This window comes from Neolamprologus multifasciatus, chromosome 2, assembly GCF_963576455.1.
Source record: "Neolamprologus multifasciatus chromosome 2, fNeoMul1.2, whole genome shotgun sequence".
NCBI classification, from domain to species: domain Eukaryota; kingdom Metazoa; phylum Chordata; class Actinopteri; order Cichliformes; family Cichlidae; genus Neolamprologus; species Neolamprologus multifasciatus.
The window spans coordinates 19,634,667-19,659,700 of NC_140440.1; the positions used below are offsets into that span (position 1 = coordinate 19,634,667).

Genomic DNA, 25,034 nt, shown 5'->3' on the forward strand with positions numbered 1-25,034 from the left:
AAAAAAAAAGTAAAAAAAGAAGAGATAACGCACCAGTGGGCAGTCAAGTGAAAAAGCCATCTGAGCCAACGGGGATCAGTGTTCATTAACTGATGGAAAAACACATCTGATGTGGCTTGGACCTTGGAGTCCATCAGAATCAGCTAACGCTCAGGGTTTATTGTATTGCACATGCGCAGCGAGCACTTAAATGGCACCAGGGATAATATGGAGAAAATTAGAGTTGTGCGAGGTTTATGCACTGTTTGCCTCTGGTGAAAGCTTCCATTTAAGGCATACTGTTATTTTTGACTTTCATCTCTCCCTCTGCAGATACTGTAATGATGCCCTGAGGCTACGCAGGTAACTCATTTGCTCCAATGGGGCTGCTTGGGGCTTAGTGTCACTATTTTGTGGATGTGAGTCAGAGAAAGCTTTGGTTAGATAATCTCTTTTCCTATTTTTCTCCATCTGTTTTGCGTGCTGCAGTGACTCCTTGGCTACCTGCTGCTCTGATGTTGCTTACTGCTCTCTTGCTGCACTGCATCCACATCTGTTTCCCCCCTGACACCGAGCAGATCACCCTCCCTTTGTGTGAAATATTCTGTGCTACTTTGTCTGGCAAAAAGCTGTGAGAAAGGCTGAAATATAAAGGGTGAGCTATTAGGGAGGCCAGGAGGATATCAGTAATAAAAGCAGCAGTACAGTTAGGAATGCGAGCTATGAGTTGAGCCGCCCTCTGTCAAACCAGACACACACACACACACACACACACACACACACACACACACACACGTGCGCAGGTGGACTTCTGACATAGCTTCCTCCCACACACTCCTGATGGTTGTGCATACTTTCTCATCCTCACACACACTCATACCGCACGGTCACATCTGAGCTCCTAAAAATAACACATTGCTCCTAATTGAATTAGCTGTCTCATCTGATCTGTGTACTGTTCCCCCTCACGGCAGCGATCCAGCAGGAGGAAGTGGCTGATCTGAGCCGCTGTGTGATCACAGGGAGCAGTCAGGAATCTGATGAAAGCTTCGCCCTGCTTTACTTGAGTAAAAACACAACAAACCGCCTAACTGTGTAGCGCCTCAGGCTCCTACACACTCAGGCACCATCTTGAACAGAGAAATACACTGCAGTTCAAGCATAAAAACGACTCCTAACTCAGCAGACAACTTACAAATAACCCGTTTCAAACTGCACCTTTAGCCACTTCGTTATTAGCAGCCTGTGGCAAAAAATTTTTTTTTTACATCAACAAGGTGATTCCCAAAGAGCTATTAGCTGACACCTTGGCATATCTTGACATTACGCACTTTGTGTCCTGAAGAAAATGAGAAGAAACCCTGACTATGAGAGTCCTGGCTGTGTTGAAGAATAAACTTTCATGCTCATTAGAATTGTGTAAACTCTGTTGGTGCTTTACATATAGTCTACTTCCATGTATGTTTGCACACTTCCTATTGTTCTAGCAAAATGCAAAGAAATGAGTGGCTCAAGATTTTTGCACAGCACTGTAAATGCACTCCAGAGCTTCGAAATGCATCTCCTACAAATTTCTTTGCCGTTACGACATCATTTGAATGGCGGCCAGGGGACAATTGACTTTTTTTCCTCCTCCTGTGTCCTCTGACATGGCAGTGGGCAGGCATTCTCTGGGGCTCTGAAAGAACAATTTGTCACTGTCGACAGCGGCGCACTGTACTGCCGAGCCAATTAAGCTCAAGGTGCAATTTGATACAGCTTTTATATACACTGTGGGTAAGAGGGAGGGCGGGGTCTCGGACGGGGGTGGTGGGGGGGCCGTTTGCATGAGCGTTTGCATTTGTGGAGTTGTGCGGGGATGATTGAGTGGGGTGTGTGCGCATGCCCGTCCCTATGTGTGGTTGTGAAAAAGCTGGAGACAAAGTGGGAGAACATTGTGTTGGTGTTGCTTTACAGCGGCAATAATGCAAGTGGAAAAAAGGGAAAAATCTCAGGCTCTGAAAAAAATCCCTAAAGCCAGGGAGAGAGGGGAGAGAGAGAGAGGGCCTTTTCTTACTAGTTTAAACACTTTGACATGAGCAGCACCACAGAGGGGCCTTGTTCTGCAGGATTTAAAAACAACCCAAAGGGGACTAAACACTATGCAAACTTAGATCCCTTACACTCCTGCGCAGGGCTGGGACTAATAATATCCTGGTATAATTAGTGATGAACACCTGTGCCTGTGTGCAGCAAGTAAGTGAAAGTGACTGAGAGGAGAACACAGACACAAGTAATCCAGATTCTTTTCCCCCTTTTGAGGAGGAACCGGGATAGCGGACAGACAGGGACAATTAGGCAAATAGATGAATAACTCCTGGATATAAATAGAGCCACAGTCCAGACTGTGATTAATGTGACCAATGTGGGCCCTGGTGGCTTTCGGGAGAACACAGCCCCCCTCCTGCTCATCCATTCAGAGCCTCTGCAAAAAGACGCCACCTTGCTAGCGTACCCCTGCTACCTTTATCGTGGCCTTATGAGCTTGAGTTACGACCCAGGGGAGAGGTCAACAGTCCAACCATTGATTGGTAACGGTAAAGGCTCTGCGCTGCGAAGCAAGCACGGTAGTCACATGCAAGTTAACAAACGAGTTCGCATTCAGGGTTTAGCTTTATGTTTTCTTTAGTGACTGGTCCCTGGGAGGACAGACCAATATATCCAGGCGCTGCAGTATTTTAGCGGGGGAGCGGATGTTTGTTTGGATTCTCCTCACAGGTCAAACGGTGGTTGCAGTGTGTGTGTGTGCGTGCATGTGCATTAAGTGTGTCTGTTGTCTCTGTCTGTGCAAAAGGAGGACAGGGGGAAGACAGAGAGGGAGGGGAGTCTGGAGCGTTGTTTTCAGCAGTGCTCGGTGCCCGAGGCTCGTCCTTTACGCTTTGCAGTTGTCACAACAAGCAAACTATGTAGAAAAATTGCAACGGCGAGCAGAGAGAGACGCATTTCCCAGCACAGGTGAAGAGTACAGGTTGGAGAAAAAATAAATAAATCACACGAAATGCTGTCGGTAAAAACGTTTTCTTAATTTAACTTATCTTAACAGAGTGGGTGCACACCAGTGGCTGAAGCGTTACTGTAACCCCTCCGGTGAGAGTGTGTGCCTTCATGGTGCAGTACAGTTTATTCAGTACATGTGTGCTATGCACAAAGGCCTTTTTTGGTCAGATAAGTATGTGGAATGTTAAGTCTCCAAACACAGGTGCTTCTTATGAAATGGAGGAGATGGTTTAGATTGCTGCTACATTGGCAGACGATGTGTGCGCATAACACATCTAAGCTGCTCAAATTTGATCTGGGTTTTGAAGATTCAACAGATTAAGTGATATTTTGGTTTCCAAGATAAAGCAAATATTTTATCCCTTGTCCCATCGCAGCAGAGCAAACTACTCGCTTGGATATTAAACTCAGCAAATTTAGAAATTGAATGGCCAGCATGTATATATGTATGTGTGTGTGTGTAGTCTTCTTTCAGTAGCTGCCCTTACAGCTGCAAAGACATGGGTTCTATAAAAACATAATAGGAGCTGCTCATTCGTTTGGCTTATCTGGAAGACATTAACTGATAAGACAGTGCACTGTGATTATCGGCTCCTTGGTCACATTCTCAAACTCCGACACTTGGCCAGAGTGCTGAGTCCTGGGACACTGCTTTACTGAGAGCCGGGAGTGAAATGAGGGAGCGGTCCGGGATGCCTCTGTCGATGGGCTGGGAATGTGACCGTCTGCCTCCACACCCACAGGCCGACCACAGGGGCGCTCGGAGAGGCTGGGAATGTCGGGCCAAGAAAAACGGGACGCCCAGAGGCGGCCCTGGCGCTGGCCTTTGCAACGGCGCTGCTCTCTGAGCTACTCCGGCCTCCCAACTTCCACAACTCTGTTATTCTAGACAGAGGGACCCTCCCACACAAAGGGCAAGAGAGCAAGACAGAGAGACACGATGCCAAAGAGGGCCGGGGACATGAAAACACAGATGATGGCGTTTTAATTGCTTTTGAAAAACAAAGGTGCACAATTGATTAAAAAATGCGAGAACACGTTGCTTGAGTGAATCTGCAAAAGTTCCCTGTTGCTCCGATGGGAGAGGAATACACCCTCCTGTCGACCGGGGAAAACCGACCCATCACAGGCACTCTCTCAACTGCGGCTTGTGGAACAAATGCAAGTCAACAGTTATTAATTAACATGGTCAACGAAGGGCGGTGCTGTCACCGAGGGAATGACCAGCATGCTGCACCCATTGCCCTCTCCCCTGCGCCATCCAAATTAGATTTACTCCAGTGTATTTATAGTCTCTGCCTCCCGAAGCAGCTAATATGATCACAGAAAGGAGTAAAAGAATAGAAATAAAAGCTTTGAGCAGGGACGTAAATTTTAACCGAGAATTCCATGCAGTGCTGACGCTGCGAGGGTGGAAAGTGTGCGCACTAGCGAGAGAGGTAAAAAACCATAACAAATCAAACATACAAAGAGTTGATTCTGTACTCAGGGCGAAGAGCTCATTCAGGGCGGGGGGGGGCTTCTGCGTACAGAGAAGGGCTGTGAACCCTCTAAGAGGTCAGTCCTCAGGCGGGGTCAGAGGTTGGCAGGGTGCACCGTTTGAGACTGCTTCTGAAAAGACTGGACAATGGCAGTTCTTATTGGAACAAGCGAGAGACTGGCATAGAACGACAGAGACACGAAAGAGAGAATCAAGTTAGCGGGTAGCTGATGGGTCAGCATTTGTCCCAAGGGGCATCCTGGGCCTCGTCCTGGTCAAGCTGCCTCCAACAAGCACATTTTTTGGATTCTGTCTTTATCTTCTTATAATAAAGGAAGCCGACATCCCACAAAAACATGTTTACATTCTTTTCCTGGGTCCGGCAATCAGCTCAGTAATGGAAATGGTGCTGGTAGATTCTGATATGTTTGTTGTTTAGATGTCCTCACTGACTAACCAGCCAAATTGTCCCCACATTCCTGTCATAGAAAAAAGCCAGACTACAGCCAGGAGTGACAGCTTGGCTGGTCTGACTGCACACACAGAGAGCTCCTGCAGCGCAGTTTTACTATCTGTCTGAGCCCTTTTTAGTGGTTAGCCTGCGGTTTCCTGCAGCAGCTCCGAGTGTAGTGACAGCAGGACTGTTCACTGTGTCGTCGAGTTACTTTCACAAACAGCCTGGAAGGAGAGAGTGAGAGCAGGCCAGAGGGAGGGGAATGGATGGAGGGAAAATTTAAAAAACGCAGGTGAGATTGGAGGGTTAACTCTCAGCCGAGCTTTTAAGACATTCCCCACAAAATGGCTTCTGTGTATCACTGTGGCGGCGAGCAGCAGAGCTGCGGACCTCGAGAATGGTCCCGCTGTGTGCAGAGTGTTTGTGGACTGTGGCTGAGCTGATGGACACGACCCAGGAACAGGCCTGGAATCAATTTAGTGCGTCCAGAAAGTGCCTGTGAATGTAAATAAAGCTCTTGAGCAAACAAACGCTTTTCCGAGAGGCACACACAAACATGGAGAAATGCAAAAGGCCTACAAAATGAATCAAATGCTGGTGGGCCCCCTTCAAGTACATGATGAGAACCCAGCTCTGAGCCCTTGTATCCACATAAATTAAAACCAGGGCTCTTCTTCCTGCCTTCTGGCTAATTTGGAGTGTTTTATCCCTGAACTGATCTGAGATAACGCCATGACAGAAGACCAACAACAATAAGAAGACAACATCATCCCCCTGTTCCTCTCCCCCCTCTTTTTCTGCTCCGTTTCCATCTTCCCCTCTTACTACCACCTCATTCAGCTCAGGAACTGGGGACACACAAGGCCTTGTGATCAACCCCAAGAAGAACAAGACTGGGAAACTATGACTCTTACTAGCCAAGCCTGTTTACACAGAGGGTGGCAAGCTTCATTATTTTTGTGAGGGGTGTGGAAGGAGGAGGATTGGCTGAATTTACAGAGGTTGTTTATAAGCTCAAAGAGGGATGGACCCGGAGAACATTGGGTCAGAACATTTCCAGTGTGTTGCACATTATCAGCCCCCTCAACTACGCAGCCTTTCAACAATTCCTCTACCTCAAGGATTTCACGCTGTCATCAGTTTAAGACTTCTCCAGAAATTTTATATACCCACTCCGGCAAACAGTTAGTACTTTGAAATCATTTATCATGTGAAGCCTACACAGATTTGGGCTGGTAAACAGTCATCATTGTGTCAGACAAGGACGAAAGCAGCAGGCACTCTGTTCAAATCTCTTTTTGGAATGAAGATTTTGATTTGCAGTAATCCTGCAGATCACATCATTTTAATCTATGCATTTTATTTATATGTATTTATTTAAATACATATATTTTAGGTACATACGTGGTCAAAACAACCTGCTGAAGTTCAAAGTGAGCATTAGAATGGGGAGGAAAAGTGACACTTTGGACAGTCCATGGTTGTTGGCAGTGTTGGGACTAACGCGTTATTAAGTAACGCGTTACAGTAACTACGTTATTATTGTGGTAACGAGCACGGTAGCTAGTTATTATGCCAAAATCAGGAACGCGTTAGTCGTTACTGGGATTTAGATAGGGTCGTTACTCGTTACTTCGTGTGGTGGCTATCACGGAGCTTCCACAGATTCAGTAACATTAGCAAGTGGTGGAGGCCAGCAGGTGGAGGACGCAGAAGGAAAAGAGACCCGAGGCGGCCGCCGGTCCAAGTGTGAACTGAACTTCAAGTAAGAAGTTATGACCTGCAGTCTATCTGGGTCAGATATAAACCAAGTTTAGGTGGAGTTTATTTTTGTTATTCTGACTTTTTCCGTACTGCGTACTAGCTAGCATGACGGAGTTTCTATACAGCTGGGTGGGTGCTATGATGATGTTGAACTTTATTTTGTTCATAAGTTATTAGAGTTGCCAACCGTCCTGTCTGGTATTCAGAGAAAATATTACACGTTTCGTATTGAGGTGAAAAGGAACAGTTTGTCCCGTAATTCAGCTACAGTGAAAAAGGCACAAAGTTGGAGTTATTCTGTGTCTTTGCTGCACAGCTTCTTCTTCTTCTCTCATTCTCACCCCTCCCTCTCCTGTTTCTACTTCAATCATGAAAACTGATCAATGATCAGCTGATCGGCTCTCTTGTTTGTTTATCGCTCACTTTGCGCCAGAAAGAGGAAACCAGCAGATGTCGCGTTAAACAACAGCAGCATGGTTAAGCTTGATCAGCTGTTGTTAGAATTTATTTAATATTAATTTCTAGTATCAGCTGATGTTTGCTGGAGCCACAGCTGTAAAGTTGCTGGTCATGTTATCGGTTTGGTTATCTGGTGAGAGGGAAACATGAAGATGAAACCAGGAGATGTCCTTACTGAATCATCAGAGCTGAACAGATGATGGAGAAACAGGTTTACCTTTTAGGTGACATGGATGAGTTGAAGGAAAGTTATGAACTGTTTCTGAGAGACAAATAACACCAGGATCCTTTTTTAGGTAGCTGACAGCTGGTAACTGTGCAGGTGTGGATCTAGCAAAGTTTTGCCAGGGGGGCCAGGTAGGGCATTAACAGGGAGAGGGGGGCACAAGGAAATACTTTTCTTTGTTATTCTTATTTAAAATGTCTCGCTTTTAAAAAATAATTATCTGAATCTTACAACAAACGATTGATAGATTGATACATATATACCATCAAAACAGTGTACATCACTGTCACAACAGCGTTTGTTTTCATTCAAAGGCTTTATGATTTTTCCTATAATGGTGGGCCGGTCTCTAGTCAAAATGCCCGGGCCAATTTTTTGTCCCAGTCCAGCCCTGTATGCAGCTCATCTGCAGTCTGGTGTTACCTACATCTTCCTATTCGGAAGGCAGAATTTCAGAGTTCTGAGTACAATCGAAAGCACCACGACTACAGTTTTTGTGTTGGATGTAAAAGGCGCACATGACGCTGTGACGTAGGCTAGAATCATGGCAGCAGTCAATGACAGTCCAGGCATGGGATTTCTCTCGTGGAAATATGCACATTATCTTTTCCCTTCTATTGGTAGGTGGCACAGTGCACTTGTGGCAAGTAAGCAAGCTAGAAGACTGGCAAAGTTATGGAAGCAACACATTAACAAGAGAATTCTGAGTAAAACCAAAGTTTCTTTCCCTAGTAACTAGTTACTTTGAAAGCAACGAGTAACTTGAAGTAACTGAGTTACTTTTGATAAAGTAAGTAATGTAACTAAGTTACTAATTTAAAGTAACTTACCCAACACTGGTTGTTGGTGCCAGGTGAAGCTGCTCTGAGTATTTCAGAATCTGCTGATCTACTGGGATTTTAACTCCATCTCTAGGGTTTCAGAGAACAGTTGTAAATAAAGAAAACATCCAGCTAGCTTCAGTTCTCAGGGTGAAATGCTTTGTTGATGCGAGAGGTCAGAGGAGAATGGCCAGACTACTTTGATATGACAGGAAGGCAACAGAAGCTCAAATCTCTGCTCATTAAAACAAAGGTGTGCAGAAGAGCACCTCTGAATGCCCAACGTGACCGCACTGGGTGCCACTGCAGAATTTGTTGTAAACATGAAAAGATGGATCCATCCTGCTGTGTGTGAAGCTGTGGAGATTACTTTAATGTCCTACTTTGGGACCATTAGTACCGACTGAGTATCAACGAAACGCAACAGCCTTCCTGAGTATTGTTGCTGACCATGTCCATCCCTTTATGACCACAGTGCACCCATCTGCTGATGACTGCTTCCACCAGGCTACTCATCATGTCACAAAGCTGAAATCACCTCAAACTGGTTTCTTGACATGTACTCATGTCATGTGAGAATGGGAGATTCACGTCATTGATGTGCCGCAAACAAATCTGCAGGAACTCTGATGTCATTATGTATTTTAATACGGACAAAATCTCCACAGTGTAACCACCAACTGACCCATTTATCTATCTCAGGGGTGGGCAACTCCAGGCCTCGAGTGCCGGTGTCCTGCAGGTTTTAGATCTCACCCTGGGTCTACACACCTGAATCAAATGATTAGTTCATTAGCAGGCCTCTGGAGAACTTCAAGACATGTTGAGGAGGTCATTTAGCCATTTGAATCAGCTGTGTTGGATTAAGGACACATCTAAAACCTGCAGGACACCGCCGTCGAGGCCTGGATTGCCCACCTGTGATCTATCTAAATACCTTTGCAGGTATTTGAAAAAGGAAACAAACCTTTTGCAAGGTTGAGAGATTACGAGTATCACTTTTAGAGAATACAGTGCTAATAATGAAATGTCCAAAACATTACAGTAACCACCTCCTTTAACAGCAACTTTGTGGTTCACTGACAGATATATTATCACATTTTCTTCGTACTTAATTAGTTCTGAACTCCTTATAGAGGTGAGCACTTCAGATCTGGTATTGTATTGATAACCTGGGTAATAACTGTTGGCACATTTGGCACTCAAATTCAAACTAGTCTCAGCATCTAATATTTTGTCCAATCACCACACAGAGCTCACAGTATTTGACTTCATTTCAATGTTTTTCTTTAATCGTTTTTCACCTCCTGTTACCCAACATGTTTTTACAATTTTTTTTCCAAAACAATTATGAGTTGTCATAATTTTAGAAAGAAAAATGTTGAATGAAATGTTTAAAAAGACAACTTAATGCTGATCGATGCACGGGCCAAGGAGTGAAGCGTGTTTTTTCTGCCTGCCACGTGGGCACGCAGACACCTGCACGCTTCCTCTCACATGTGCACCATCTGAGCCCGTCTCTTTCTCATCCTGGCCTGTGGCACCGAGCCTCCCTGGCTGGCAACCATATGTTGAATCAGAATCAGAATACTTTATTAATCCCGAAGGTTGATGACTCTTCATGAGTACAGTAGCGCTGACGATCAGCTCTATGAAATTACATGAAGCTTGAAGCAGAAGGAAATTGCTTATACGGTGGTTGCATCCGGTGCTGTTAATGTAAACTGTGTCCGCTGAGATGAAGACATGTGCAAACACTGTTGTGGAAGACAGGCGCCGTGTGACTCACCTATCAGGTGCAGAAGGGTCAGAGGTCACAGCTGCTGTTAATTAACATACCATGCTGGAGCACTGACAGCACATTAGGCTGTTAATTTGACCCACATACAGAATAAAGAATGTTTAGGTTTCCCAGTGTATCAGCCTTTACAGTTATCAAAGGTGTTTTTGTCTCTTTGTGTTCGTTCCACACATTCTCTCATCACCTTCTTCGCCCTTTTACTCACTCCTTTGTTCCAGCCACAAAATTTGTAGCAGATCTGAAAGGTGAGCCGAGCCCAGCCTCTCACCGTAAGCCGCGTGTTTCACATTACAGGAATATTTCCACTTTGTATTTTGCTAACCTCTGGCGCTGATAAAAAAGATCCAGAGCTCCCAAAGGAACAGCTTTCCTTCGGGGCGCTTATAGTGAGCGAATGTCTGAGCTCAGGAACATAACAAGAGGTCTATTCACATGGCTCCTGCTGAGCATAGCGAGCAAAAGCCCGTCCAGCTCAGCAAGAAAACACACGAGGCAGGGATCTGAGCTGCTGAGCCAAAGCAGAGCACACTGTTTGCTTGCAGACTACCAAATGTTTCCAAACTGCATCAAAAAGCCATTTTCGCAGGTTGTTTAGTAGTAGTCCACTTAGCACCACAAAAACAAAAAACAACCCTTTTACTAAAGGGAATTAAAATTGTGTGATTATCTTAGCCACTTCTCTGGCTTAATCACTCGTTTTCCCACTCTGTACTGACTGGACCATGAAATATTACCTTCTGCTGTATTTCACTGGGCTTCCACACTGAGCTGGAAACAGATGATTCCCTCACTGCCAGCTTTTCACAATTATATTTTTTCTTCAAATTTTAAGACTTTATGCAGTAAATGAGTGTGTATTAGCAGATGTTTTTGTGAAGTTTTTTAGCACCAGGTGGTAACAGGAGAAAAAAATGTGAGGCTCAGGCAATGAAAAGAGGCTTTGAGAGGAATCTGTGAGCAGGTTTTTGCAGAGATGGCAGCACATCCTTTGTTTCTCATAGAGGCCATACAGTCAGAGGCCAGGTGTGCATGAAAGCACAGAAACACAGGTGAGCCCTCATCATAAAGGTAAAGACACGCCATATAGAATCACATTTTACTGGACTACAACAAAGCTAGAGACAACTCCATCTGTTCACAAACACACATCTATTCATAGGTACAGTACTGAGCAAAGACTTCCATCGTTCCTTCATATTTTCATTCCAAGGAGCCTCTTTCTAGTCATTTTAAAGTCGTCTTTCAACATTTCTTCAGTCCGTTACTTGTACCTGACCATTTTCAGAAGAATGACTTTTGTTTTGTTTTGTTTTGTTTTGCTTGGTTGTTAAGACACTTCACACTGACTTAGGATTCAGTCAAGTATAAAAAAGGAGCTTAACTCAAGAGATGAACCAGCTTAATGTCTACACATAACAGAAAATCTAGCAAAGAACTGATTTTTAACTGTAACTTGAGGCACTTGTTACAAAGATACACACAGTGGGGGGACATAATTTAAATAATGAATTTGAAAAGAGCACATTAAACTAGAAAGTGCATTTTCTGAAGAAACTGCAGTGTGAATGCTTGAATCTGAATGTATGCACTGAAATGAATTAATTGCTGAATTTTAAGTTAAAAAGTTTGAATGAAATAAAAAACAAAACAAAAAACAATTCAACCTGAAAACAAAAGTGCAGAACGTATGATAGCTGATGTTTACACAGAAGAAGTTGGAAAATAGCTGATAATGTTTTAAATGTAAATTAGAAGTAGGCTAATGAGAAAAGGAAATTTAGAGTCAGAAAACATCTGAATGAATATTAAAAGTTCATACTCTCTGAATCACTGAATGACTAAAATGTGATCCCTCCAATTGGATCCACATAGTTTAAAAAATTTAAATGTCTGAGCTTTGAAAGACAGTGTTGGAAAGAGAACAATGATGGCGACGTTTTGAGGGTAAAATGATGGCTGTAGAGCAAACACTGTGGACACAGCAGCAGTTGAAGGAGACGTGTTTAAGATTGATCTTGGCAGAGTGGCAGGCAGAGCTCATTAAGCAGGCAGGTGTGAGCTGGGTTGCTATAGTGACTGCACCCAATGGCTCCATACGCACAGACACAGACATGCACCTCACTTCTGCTGCTTAAAATGAACAGAAAAGTCAGCCCGAAACAAATCCTTCCCAAATGAAAAGTACAGGTCGTATTGACAAAATTCTTTCACTGTGAGCACCACCAATGTCCAGTCTACCAAATTCTCAGTTTTCATGGCTTTGGAGTTTATTATATGGACGTGGTGACAGTGTAAAGACAGCCTGTACTTCTGATTTTCAGACAAACTTTCTGAGCCATTTTAACATTAGAGTCTATGGAAGAGTTGGAGGGAGGAGGCTGTGCATCGGTGACATTTATGAAAGAACCATAACACCTATTACAATAGTAAACACATTGGATGAAAGAGGACAGCGATGGCTACGTTTTGAGGGTAAAATCATACCTGTAGAGCAAACGCTGCGGACACAGCAGCAGTTTTAAAAAAGATTTCAAGATTAATTTTTTTGCTCCTCTCACTCTAGCAGTTGAGCTGTCTCACTCTAGCCCCAACATTCCGTCCCATACACACCCATTATAAACTCTGAAACGGGTGAAAAAAACATCATGAAACTTAAACTGGAACTGAAGAAAAAGTATAATAGATATTGAAAAGATAAATACAAGTTGAATAGTTGAATGTCTTGTCTTCGTTTTAAAGTTTGAATGGTTGCTCTATGTCAATGTATGTGGAAGTAGTAAGAGTTTAAAGATGAGTAAGTTGAATGAGGATTTGAAGGGTCTCCCCATTGAAATACATGGGAAATTTTTGTTGAAAAAAGTTGAATAAAATTAAAAATATAAATGTTAAAAATGGGAAAAATAGAAGCAGTCATGTCCAAAAGAAGAGGAATCTAATGGTGTTTGAATGGTTTTTCTAAGTTGAACGGTTTTGAAGGAGTAGGACTTCAAAAAACGTACGGAAGAATAAAATATAACTAGAAAGTGCATTTTCTGAAGAAACTGCAGTGTGAATGCTTGAATCTGAATGTATGCACTGAAATGAATTAATTGCTGAATTTAAGTTAAAGATTTTGAATGAGATGAAAAATACAGAAATTTTCGCCTGAAAACAAAAGTGCTGAACTGCTAAAGCTGACATCCACACAGAAGTAGTTGGAAAATAGCTGAAAATGTTTTAAATGTAAATTAGAAAAACCTAAGTAATGAGAAAAGAAACTTTATAGTAAGAAAACATCTGAATGAATATTAAAAGTTCATATTCTTTGAATCGCTGAATGACTAAAATGTGATCCCTCCACTTGGATCCACACAGTTTAAAAAGTTTACATCTCTGAGCTTTCAAAGACACGGTGTTGGAAAGAGAAGAATGATGGCTACGTTTTGAGGGTAAAATGATGGCTGTAGAGCAAACACTGTGGACACAGAAGTCGTTCAAAGAGAAGTGTTTAAGATGAATCTTGGCAGAGTGAGAGAGAGCTCGTTAGGCAGGCAGGTGTGAGCCTGGTTGCTGTAGTGACTGCACCCAATGGCTCCATACACAGGCACACAGACATGCACCTCACTTTTGCTGCTTAAAATGAACAGAAAAGTCAGCCCCAAACAAATCCTTCCCAAATGAAAAGTACACGTCGTATCGACAAAATTCTTTCACCGTGAGCACCAGCAATGTCTAGTCTACATAATTCTCAGTTTTCATGCCTGTGGAGTTTATTATATGGACGTGGTGACAGTGGAAATAACCCATGCTCTTCTGATTTTCAAACGAACCTTCTGAGCCATTTTAACATTAGAGTCTATGGAAGAGTTGGAGGGAGGAGGCTGTGCATTGGTGACATTTATGAAAGAACCATAACACCTAGTACAATAGTAAACACATTGGATGAAAGAGGACAGCGATGGCTACGTTTTGAGGGTAAAATCATACCTGTAGAGCAAACGCTGCGGACACAGCAGCAGTTTTAAAAAAGATTTTAAGATTAATTTTTTCGCTCCTCTCACTCTAGCAGTTGAGCTGTCTCACTCTAGCCCCAACATTCCGTCCCATACACACCCATTATAAACTCTGAAACGGCTGAAAAAACATCATGAAACTTAAACTGGAACTGAAGAAAAAGTATAATAGATATTGAAAAGATAAATACAAGTTGAATAGTTGAATGTCTTGTCTTCGTTTTAAAGTTTGAATGGTGGCTCTATGTCAATGTATGTGGAAGTAGTAAGAGTTTAAAAATGAGTAAGTTGAATGAGGATTTGAAGGGTCTCCCCATTGAAATACATGGGAAATTTTTGTTGAAAAAAGTTGAATAAAATTAAAAATATAAATGTTAAAAATGAGAAAAATAGAAGCAGTCATGTCCAAAAGAAGAGGAATCTAACGGTGTTTGAATGGTTTTTCTAAGTTGAACGGTTTTGAAGGAGTAGGAGTACAAAAAACGTACGGAATATATAATAATAATAACTAGAAAGTGCATTTTCTGAAGAAACTGCAGTGTGAATGCTTGAATCTGAATGTATGCACTGAAATGAATTAATTGCTGAATTTAAGTTAAAAATGTTGAATGAGATGAAAAATACAGAAATTTTCGCCTGAAAACAAAAGTGCTGAACTGCTAAAAGCTGACATTCACACAGAAGAAGTTGGAAAATAGCTGAAAATGTTTTAAATGTAAATTAGAAAAACCTAAGAAATGAGAAAAGGAAATTTAGAGTCAGAAAACATCTGAATGAATATTAAAAGTTCATATTCTTTGAATCACTGAATGACTAAAATGTGATCCCTCCACTTGGATCCACACAGTTTAAAAGGTTTACATCTCTGAGCTTTGAAAGACACGGTGTTGGAAAGAGAAGAACGATGGCTACGTTTTGAGGGTAAAATGATGGCTGTAGAGCAAACACTGTGGACACAGAAGTCGTTCAAAGAGAAGTGTTTAAGATGAATCTTGGCACAGTGAGACAGAGCTCGTTAGGCAGGCAGGTGTGAGCCTAGTTGCTGTAGTGACTTCACCCAATGGCTCCATACACAGGCATACAGACATGCACCTCACTTTTGCTGCTTAAAATGAACAGAAAAGTCAGCCCCAAACAAATTCTTCCCAAATGAAAAGTACACGTTGTATCGACAAAATTCTTTCACCGTAAGCACCAGCAATGTCTAGTCTACATAATTCTCAGTTTTCATGCCTGTGGAATTTATTATATGGATGTGGTGACAGTGTAAAGACAGCCTGTACTTCTGATTTTCAAACGAACTTTCTTAGCCATTTTAACATTAGAGTCTATGGAAGAGTTGGAGGGAGGAGGCTGTGCATCGGTGACATTTATGAAAGAACCATAACACCTATTACTATAATAAACACATTGGATGAAAGAGGACAGCGATGGCTACGTTTTGAGGGTAAAATCATACCTGTAGAGCAAACGCTGTGGACACAGCAGCAGTTGAAAGAGAAGTGTTTAAGATGAATCTTGGCATAGTGGCAGGCAGAGCTCGTTAGGCAGGCAGGTGTGACAAGCACACAGACATGCGCCTCACTTTTGCTGCTTAAAATGAACAGAAAAGTCAGCCCGAAACAAATCGTTCCCAAATGAAAAGTACAGGTCGTATTGACAAAATTCTTTCACCGTGAGCGGCAGCAATGTCTGGTCTACTGAATTCTCAGTTTTCATGCCTGTGGAGTTTATTATATGGACGTGGTGACAGTGGAAAGACACCATGCTCTTCTGATTTTCAAACGAACCTTCTGAGCCATTTTAACATTAGAGTCTATGGAAGAGTTGGAGGGAGGAGGCTGTGCATTGGTGACATTTATGAAAGAACCCGTAACACCTAGTACAATAGTAAACACATTGGATGAAAGAGGACAGCGATGGCTACGTTTTGAGGGTAAAATCATACCTGTAGAGCAAACGCTGCGGACACAGCAGCAGTTTTAAAAAAGATTTTAAGATTAATTTTTTCGCTCCTCTCACTCTAGCAGTTGAGCTGTCTCACTCTAGCGCCAACATTCCGTCCCATACACACCCATTATAAACTCTGAAACGGGTGAAAAAACATCATGAAACTTAAACTGGAACTGAAGAAAAAGTATAATAGATATTGAAAAGATAAATACAAGTTGAATAGTTGAATGTCTTGTCTTCGTTTTAAAGTTTGAATGGTGGCTCTATGTCAATGTATGTGGAAGTAGTAAGAGTTTAAAAATGAGTAAGTTGAATGAGGATTTGAAGGGTCTCCCCATTGAAATACATGGGAAATTTTTGTTGAAAAAAGTTGAATAAAATTAAAAATATAAATGTTAAAAATGAGAAAAATAGAAGCAGTCATGTCCAAAAGAAGAGGAATCTAATGGTGTTTGAATGGTTTTTCTAAGTTGAACGGTTTTGAAGGAGTTAGATGCCAAAAAACGTACGGAACATGAAATAATAATAAAGAAACAGAAGAACAATACTGTGAATGCTTTTACAAGCATTCACACTAATAACTAGAAAGTGCATTTTCTGAAGAAACTGCAGTGTGAATGCTTGAATCTGAATGTATGCACTGAAATGAATTAATTGCTGAATTTTAAGTTAAAAAGTTTGAATGAAATAAAAAACAAAACAAAAAACAATTCAACCTGAAAACAAAAGTGCAGAACGTATGATAGCTGATGTTTACACAGAAGAAGTTGGAAAATAGCTGATAATGTTTTAAATGTAAATTAGAAGTAGGCTAATGAGAAAAGGAAATTTAGAGTCAGAAAACATCTGAATGAATATTAAAAGTTCATACTCTCTGAATCACTGAATGACTAAAATGTGATCCCTCCAATTGGATCCACACAGTTTAAAAAGTTTACATCTCTGAGCTTTGAAAGACACAGTGTTGGAAAGAGAACAATGATGGCGACGTTTTGAGGGTAAAATGATGGCTGTAGAGCAAACACTGTGGACACAGCAGCAGTTGAAAGAGAAGTGTTTAAGATGAATCTTGGCAGAGTGGCAGGCAGAGCTCGTTAGGCAGGCAGGTGTGAGCCTGGTTGCTATAGTGACTGCACCCAATGGCTCCATACACACGCACACAGACATGCACCTCACTTTTGCTGCTTAAAATGAACAGAAAAGTCAGCCCGAAACAAATCGTTCCCAAATGAAAAGTACAGGTCGTATTGACAAAATTCTTTCACCGTGAGCACCAGCAATGTCTAGTCTACCAAATTCTCAGTTTTCATGCCTGTGGAGTTTATTATATGGACGTGGTGACAGTGTAAAGACAGCCTGTACTTCTGATTTTCAAACGAACCTTCTGAGCCATTTTAACATTAGAGTCTATGGAAGAGTTGGAGGGAGGAGGCTGTGCATTGGTGACATTTATGAAAGAACCATAACACCTAGTACAATAGTAAACACATTGGATGAAAGAGGACAGCGATGGCTACGTTTTGAGGGTAAAATCATACATGTAGAGCAAACGCTGCGGACACAGCAGCAGTTTTAAAAAAGATTTTAAGATTAATTTTTTCGCTCCTCTCACTCTAGCAGTTGAGCTGTCTCACTCTAGCCCCAACATTCCGTCCCATACACACCCATTATAAACTCTGAAACGGGTGAAAAAACATCATGAAACTTAAACTGGAACTGAAGAAAAAGTATAATAGATATTGAAAAGATAAATACAAGTTGAATAGTTGAATGTCTTGTCTTCGTTTTAAAGTTTGAATGGTGGCTCTATGTCAACGTATGTGGAAGTAGTAAGAGTTTAAAAATGAGTAAGTTGAATGAGGATTTGAAGGGTCTCCCCATTGAAATACATGGGAAATTTTTGTTGAAAAAAGTTGAATAAAATTAAAAATATAAATGTTAAAAATGAGAAAAATAGAAGCAGTCATGTCCAAAAGAAGAGGAATCTAACGGTGTTTGAATGGTTTTTCTAAGTTGAACGGTTTTGAAGGAGTAGGACTTACAAAAAACGTACGGAAGAATAAATAATAACTAGAAAGTGCATTTTCTGAAGAAACTGCAGTGTGAATGCTTGAATCTGAATGTATGCACTGAAATGAATTAATTGCTGAATTTAAGTTAAAAATGTTGAATGAGATGAAAAATACAGAAATTTTCGCCTGAAAACAAAAGTGCTGAACTGCTAAAAGCTGACATCCACACAGAAGAAGTTGGAAAATAGCTGAAAATGTTTTAAATGTAAATTAGAAAAACCTAAGTAATGAGAAAAGGAAATTTAGAGTCAGAAAACATCTGAATGAATATTAAAAGTTCATATTCTTTGAATCACTGAATGACTAAAATGTGATCCCTCCACTTGGATCCACACAGTTTAAAAAGTTTACATCTCTGAGCTTTTAAAGACACGGTGTTGGACAGAGAACAATGATGGCGACGTTTTGAGGGTAAAATGATGGCTGATGAGCAAACACTGTGGACACAGCAGCAGTTGAAAGAGAAGTGTTTATTAAGATGAATCTTGGCACAGTGAGAGAGAGCTCGTTAGGCAGGCAGGTGTGAGCCTGGTTGCTATAGTGACTGCACCCAATGGCTCCCTACACACACAGACAGACATGCGCCTCACTTTTGATGCTTAAAATGAACAGAAAAGTCAGGCCGAAACAAATCGTTCCCAAATGAAAAGTACAGGTCGTATTGACAAAATTCTTTCACCGTGAGCACCAGCAATGTCTAGTCTACCAAATTCTCAGTTTTCATGCCTGTGGAGTTTATTATATAGACGTGGTGACAGTGGAAAGACACCATGCTCTTCTGATTTTCAAACGAACCTTCTGAGCCATTTTAACATTAGAGTCTATGGAAGAGTTGGAGGGAGGAGGCTGTGCATTGGTGACATTTATGAAAGAACCATAACACCTAGTACAATAGTAAACACATTGGATGAAAGAGGACAGCGATGGCTACGTTTTGAGGGTAAAATCATACCTGTAGAGCAAACGCTGCGGACACAGCAGCAGTTTTAAAAAAGATTTTAAGATTAATTTTTTCGCTCCTCTCACTCTAGCAGTTGAGCTGTCTCACTCTAGCCCCAACATTCCGTCCCATACACACCCATTATAAACTCTGAAACGGGTGAAAAAACATCATGAAACTTAAACTGGAACTGAAGAAAAAGTATAATAGATATTGAAAAGATAAATACAAGTTGAATAGTTGAATGTCTTGTCTTCGTTTTAAAGTTTGAATGGTGGCTCTATGTCAATGTATGTGGAAGTAGTAAGAGTTTAAAAATGAGTAAGTTGAATGAGGATTTGAAGGGTCTCCCCATTGAAATACATGGGAAATTTTTGTTGAAAAAAGTTGAATAAAATTAAAAATATAAATGTTAAAAATGAAAAAAATAGAAGCAGTCATGTCCAAAAGAAGAGGAATCTAATGGTGTTTGAATGGTTTTTCTAAGTTGAACGGTTTTGAAGGAGTAGGACTACAAAAAACGTACGGAATACAGAATAAAATAATAACTAGAAAGTGCATTTTCTGAAGAAACTGCAGTGTGAATGCTTGAATCTGAATGTATGCACTGAAATAAATTGATTGCTGAATTTTAAGTTAAAAATGTTGAATGAGATGAAAAATACAGAAATTTTCGCCTGAAAACAAAAGTGCTGAACTGCTAAAAGCTGACATCCACACAGAAGTAGTTGGAAAATAGCTGAAAATGTTTTAAATGTAAATTAGAAAAACCTAAGTAATGAGAAAAAAAATTTAGAGTCAGAAAACATCTGAATGAATATTAAAAGTTCATATTCTTTGAATCACTGAATGACTTAAATGTGATCCCTCCACTTGGATCCACACAGTTTAAAAAGTTTACATCTCTGAGCTTTCAAAGACACGGTGTTGGAAAGAGAAGAATGATGGCTACGTTTTGAGGGTAAAATGATGGCTGTAGAGCAAACACTGTGGACACAGAAGTCGTTCAAAGAGAAGTGTTTAAGATGAATCTTGGCAGAGTGAGACAGAGCTCGTTAGGCAGGCAGGTGTGAGCCTAGTTGCTGTAGTGACTTCACCCAATGGCTCCATACACAGGCATACAGACATGCACCTCACTTTTGATGCTTAAAATGAACAGAAAAGTCAGCCCCAAACAAATTCTTCCCAAATGAAAAGTACACGTTGTATCGACAAAATTCTTTCACCGTAAGCACCAGCAATGTCTAGTCTACATAATTCTCAGTTTTCATGGCTGTGGAGTTTATTATATGGACGTGGTGACAGTGTAAAGACAGCCTGTACTTCTGATTTTCAAACGAACTTTCTTAGCCATTTTAACATTAGAGTCTATGGAAGAGTTGGAGGGAGGAGGCTTTGCATCGCTGACATTTATGAAAGAACCATAACACCTATTACTATAATAAACACATTGGATGAAAGAGGACAGCGATGGCTACATTTTGAGGGTAAAATCATACCTGTAGAGCAAACGCTGTGGACACAGCAGCAGTTGAAAGAGAAGTGTTTAAGATGAATCTTGGCAGTGTGGCAGGCAGAGCTCGTTAGGCAGGCAGGTGTGACACGCACACAGACATGCCCCTCACTTCTGCTGCTTAAAATGAACAGAAAAGTCAGGCCGAAACAAATCGTTCCCGAATGAAAAGTACAGGTTGTATTGACAAAATTCTTTCACCGTGAGCACCAGCAATGTCTAGTCTACCAAATTCTCAGTTTTCATGCCTGTGGAGTTTATTATATGGACGTGGTGACAGTGGAAAGACACCATGCTCTTCTGATTTTCAAACGAACCTTCTGAGCCATTTTAACATTAGAGTCTATGGAAGAGTTGGAGGGAGGAGGTTGTGCATTGGTGACATTTATGAAAGAACCATAATATCTAGTACAATAATAAACACATTGGATGAAAGAGGACAGCCATGGCTACGTTTTGAGGGTAAAATCATACCTGTAGAGCAAACGCTGCGGACACAGCAGCAGTTTTTAAAAAAGATTTTAAGATTAATTTTTTCGCTCCTCTCACTCTAGCAGTTGAGCTGTCTCACTCTAGCCCCAACATTCCGTCCCATACACACCCATTATAAACTCTGAAACGGGTGAAAAAACATCATGAAACTTAAACTGGAACTGAAGAAAAAGTATAATAGATATTGAAAAGATAAATACAAGTTGAATAGTTGAATGTCTTGTCTTCGTTTTGAAGTTTGAATGGTGGCTCTATGTTAATGTATGTGGAAGTAGTAAGAGTTTAAAAATGAGTAATTTGAATGTGGATTTGAAGAGTCTCCCCATTGAAATACATGGGAAATTTTTGTTGAAAAAAGTTGAATAATTTTAAAAATATAAATGTTAAAAATAAGAAAAATACAAGCACACTTGTCCAAAAGAAGAGGAATCTAATGGTGTTTGAATGGTTTTTCTAAGTTGAACAGTTTTGAAGGAGATAGATGCCAAAAAACGTACGGAACATGAAATAATAATAAATATGTAGAAGAACAATACTGTGAATGCTTTTACAAGCATTCACACTAACTAGAAAGTGCATTTTCTGAAGAAACTGCAGTGTGAATGCTTGAATCTGAATGTATGCACTGAAATGAATTAATTGCTGAATTTTAAGTTAAAAATGTTGAATGAGATGAAAAATACAGAAATTTTAACCTGAAAACCAAAGTGGTGAACTGCTAAAAGCTGACATCCACACAGAAGAAGTTGGAAAACAGCTGAAAATGTTTTAATTGTAAATTAGAAAAACCTAAGAAATGAGAAAACACAATTTAGAGTCAGATAACATCTGAATGAATATTAAAAGTTCATATTCTTTGAATCACTGAATGACTAAAATGTGATCCCTCCACTTGGATCCACACAGTTTAAAAACTTTACATCTCTGAGCTTTTAAAGACACGGTGTTGGACAGAGAACAATGATGGCGACGTTTTGAGGGTAAAATGATGGCTGATGAGCAAACACTGTGGACACAGCAGCAGTTGAAAGAAAAGTGTTTAAGATGAATCTTGGCAGAGTGAGAGAGAGCTCGTTAGGCAGGCAGGTGTGAGCCTGGTTGCTATAGGGACTGCACCCAATGGCTCCCTACACACACACAGACATGCACCTCACTTTTGATGCTTAAAATGAACAGAAAAGTCAGGCCGAAACAAATCGTTCCCAAATGAAAAGTACAGGTCGTATTGACAAAATTCTTTCACCGTGAGCACCAGCAATGTCTAGTCTACCAAATTCTCAGTTTTCATGCCTGTGGAGTTTATTATATGGACGTGGTGACAGTGGAAAGACACCATGCTCTTCTGATTTTCAAACGAACCTTCTGAGCCATTTTAACATTAGAGTCTATGGAAGAGTTGGAGGGAGGAGGCTGTGCATTGGTGACATTTATGAAAGAACCATAACACCTAGTACAATAGTAAACACATTGGATGAAAGAGGACAGCGATGGCTACGTTTTGAGGGTAAAATCAGACCTGTAGAGCAAACGCTGCGGACACAGCAGCAGTTTTTAAAAAAGATTTTAAGATTAATTTTTTCGCTCCTCTCACTCTAGCAGTTGAGCTGTCTCACTCTAGCCCCAACATTCCGTCCCATACACACTCATTATAAACTCTGAAACGGGTGAAAAAACATCATGAAACTTAAACTGGAACTGAAGAAAAAGTATAATAGATATTGAAAAGATAAATACAAGTTGAATAGTTGAATGTCTTGTCTTCGTTTTAAAGTTTGAATGGTGGCTCTATGTCAACGTATGTGGAAGTAGTAAGAGTTTAAAAATGAGTAAGTTGAATGAGGATTTGAAGGGTCTCCCCATTGAAATACATGGGAAATTTTTGTTGAAAAAAGTTGAATAAAATTAAAAATATAAATGTTAAAAATAAGAAAAATAGAAGCAGTCATGTCCAAAAGAAGAGGAATCTAACGGTGTTTGAATGGTTTTTCTAAGTTGAACGGTTTTGAAGGAGTAGGAGTACAAAAAACGTACGGAATAGATAAAATATAATAATAAAGATTAGAAGAACAATACTGTGAATGCTTTTACAAGCATTCACACTAATAACTAGAAAGTGCATTTTCTGAAGAAACTGCAGTGTGAATGCTTGAATCTGAATGTATGCACTGAAATGAATTAATTGCTGAATTTTAAATTAAAAAGTTTGAATGAAATAAAAAATAAAAGAAAAAACAGAATTTAACCTGAAAACAAAAGTGCTGAACTTATAATAGCTGACGTTTACACAGAAAAAGTTGGAAAATAGCTGAAAATGTTTTAAATGTAAATTAGAAAAACCTAAATAATGAGAAAAAAAATTTAGAGTCAGAAAACATCTGAATGAATATTAAAAGTTCATACTCTTTGAATCACTGAATGACTAAAATATGATCCCTCCAATTGGATCCACACAGTTTAAAATTTTTAAATGTTTGAGCTTTGAAAGACACAGTGTTGGAAAGAGAACAACGATGGCAACGTTTTGAGGGTAAAATGATGGCTGTAGAGCAAACACTGTGGACACAGCAGCAGTTGAAAGAGAAGTGTTTAAGATTAATCTTGGCAGAGTGGCAGTTAGAGCTCGTTAGGCAGGCAGGTGTGACAAGCACACAGACATGCGCCTCACTTTTGCTGCTTAAAATGAACAGAAAAGTCAGCCCGAAACAAATCGTTCCCAAATGAAAAGTACAGGTCGTATCGACAAAATTCTTTCACCGTGAGCGGCAGCAATGTCTGGTCTACTGAATTCTCAGTTTTCATGCCTGTGGAGTTTATTATATGGACGTGGTGACAGTGGAAAGACACCATGCTCTTCTGATTTTCAAATGAACCTTCTTAGCCATTTTAACATTAGAGTCTATGGAAGAGTTGGAGGGAGGAGGCTGTGCATTGGTGACATTTATGAAAGAACCATAACACCTATTACTATAATAAACACATTGGATGAAAGAGGACAGCGATGGCTACGTTTTGAGGGTAAAATGATGGCTGTAGAGCAAACACTGTGGACACAGCAGCATTTGAAAGAGAAGTGTTTAAGATGAATCTTGGCAGAGTGGCAGGCAGAGCTCGTTAGGCAGGCAGGTGTGACAAGCACACAGACATGCGCCTCACTTTTGCTGCTTAAAATGAACAGAAAGGTCAGCCCCAAACAAATCCTTCCCAAATGAAAAGTACATGTCGTATCGACAAAATTCTTTCACCGTGAGCGGCAGCAATGTCTGGTCTACATAATTCTCAGTTTTCATGCCTGTGGAGTTTATTATATGGACGTGGTAACAGTGTAAAGACAGCCTGTACTTCTGATTTTCAGACAAACTTTCTGAGCAATTTTAACATTAGAGTCTATGGAAGAGTTGGAGGGAGGAGGCTGTGCATTGGTGACATTTATGAAAGAACCATAACACCTATTACTATAATAAACACATTGGATGAAAGAGGACAGCGATGGCTACGTTTTGAGGGTAAAATGATGGCTGTAGAGCAAACACTGTGGACACAGCAGCAGTTGAAAGAGAAGTGTTTAAGATGAATCTTGGCAGAGTGGCAGGCAGAGCTCGTTAGGCAGGCAGGTGTGACAAGCACACAGACATGCGCCTCACTTTTGCTGCTTAAAATGAACAGAAAGGTCAGCCCCAAACAAATCCTTCCCAAATGAAAAGTACATGTCGTATCGACAAAATTCTTTCACCGTGAGCGGCAGCAATGTCTGGTCTACATAATTCTCAGTTTTCATGCCTGTGGAGTTTATTATATGGACGTGGTGACAGTGTAAAGACAGCCTGTACTTCTGATTTTCAAACGAACTTTCTTAGCCATTTTAACATTAGAGTCTATGGAAGAGTTGGAGGGAGGAGGCTGTGCATTGGTGACATTTATGAAAGAACCATAACACCTAGTACAATAGTAAACACATTGGATGAAAGAGGACAGCGATGGCTACGTTTTGAGGGTAAAATCATACCTGTAGATCAAACGCTGCGGACACAGCAGCAGTTTTTAAAAAAGATTTC

The 25,034-nt window shown here is 40.6% G+C and overlaps 1 protein-coding gene and 1 long non-coding RNA gene across 2 annotated transcripts in view; one reads left to right on the plus strand and one right to left on the minus strand.

Annotated features, from left to right (window-relative positions):
- gpc3 (glypican 3) overlaps positions 1-25,034 on the minus strand; it is a 176,150-nt gene that overhangs the window by 8,595 nt on the left and 142,521 nt on the right. The gene's annotated exons all lie outside the window — the stretch shown is intronic.
- Positions 1,788-24,917, plus strand: LOC146524239 (uncharacterized). The gene is made up of 2 exons (XR_014869847.1): positions 1,788-23,566; positions 23,618-24,917. It is a non-coding gene; the product is annotated as an uncharacterized LOC146524239 (long non-coding RNA).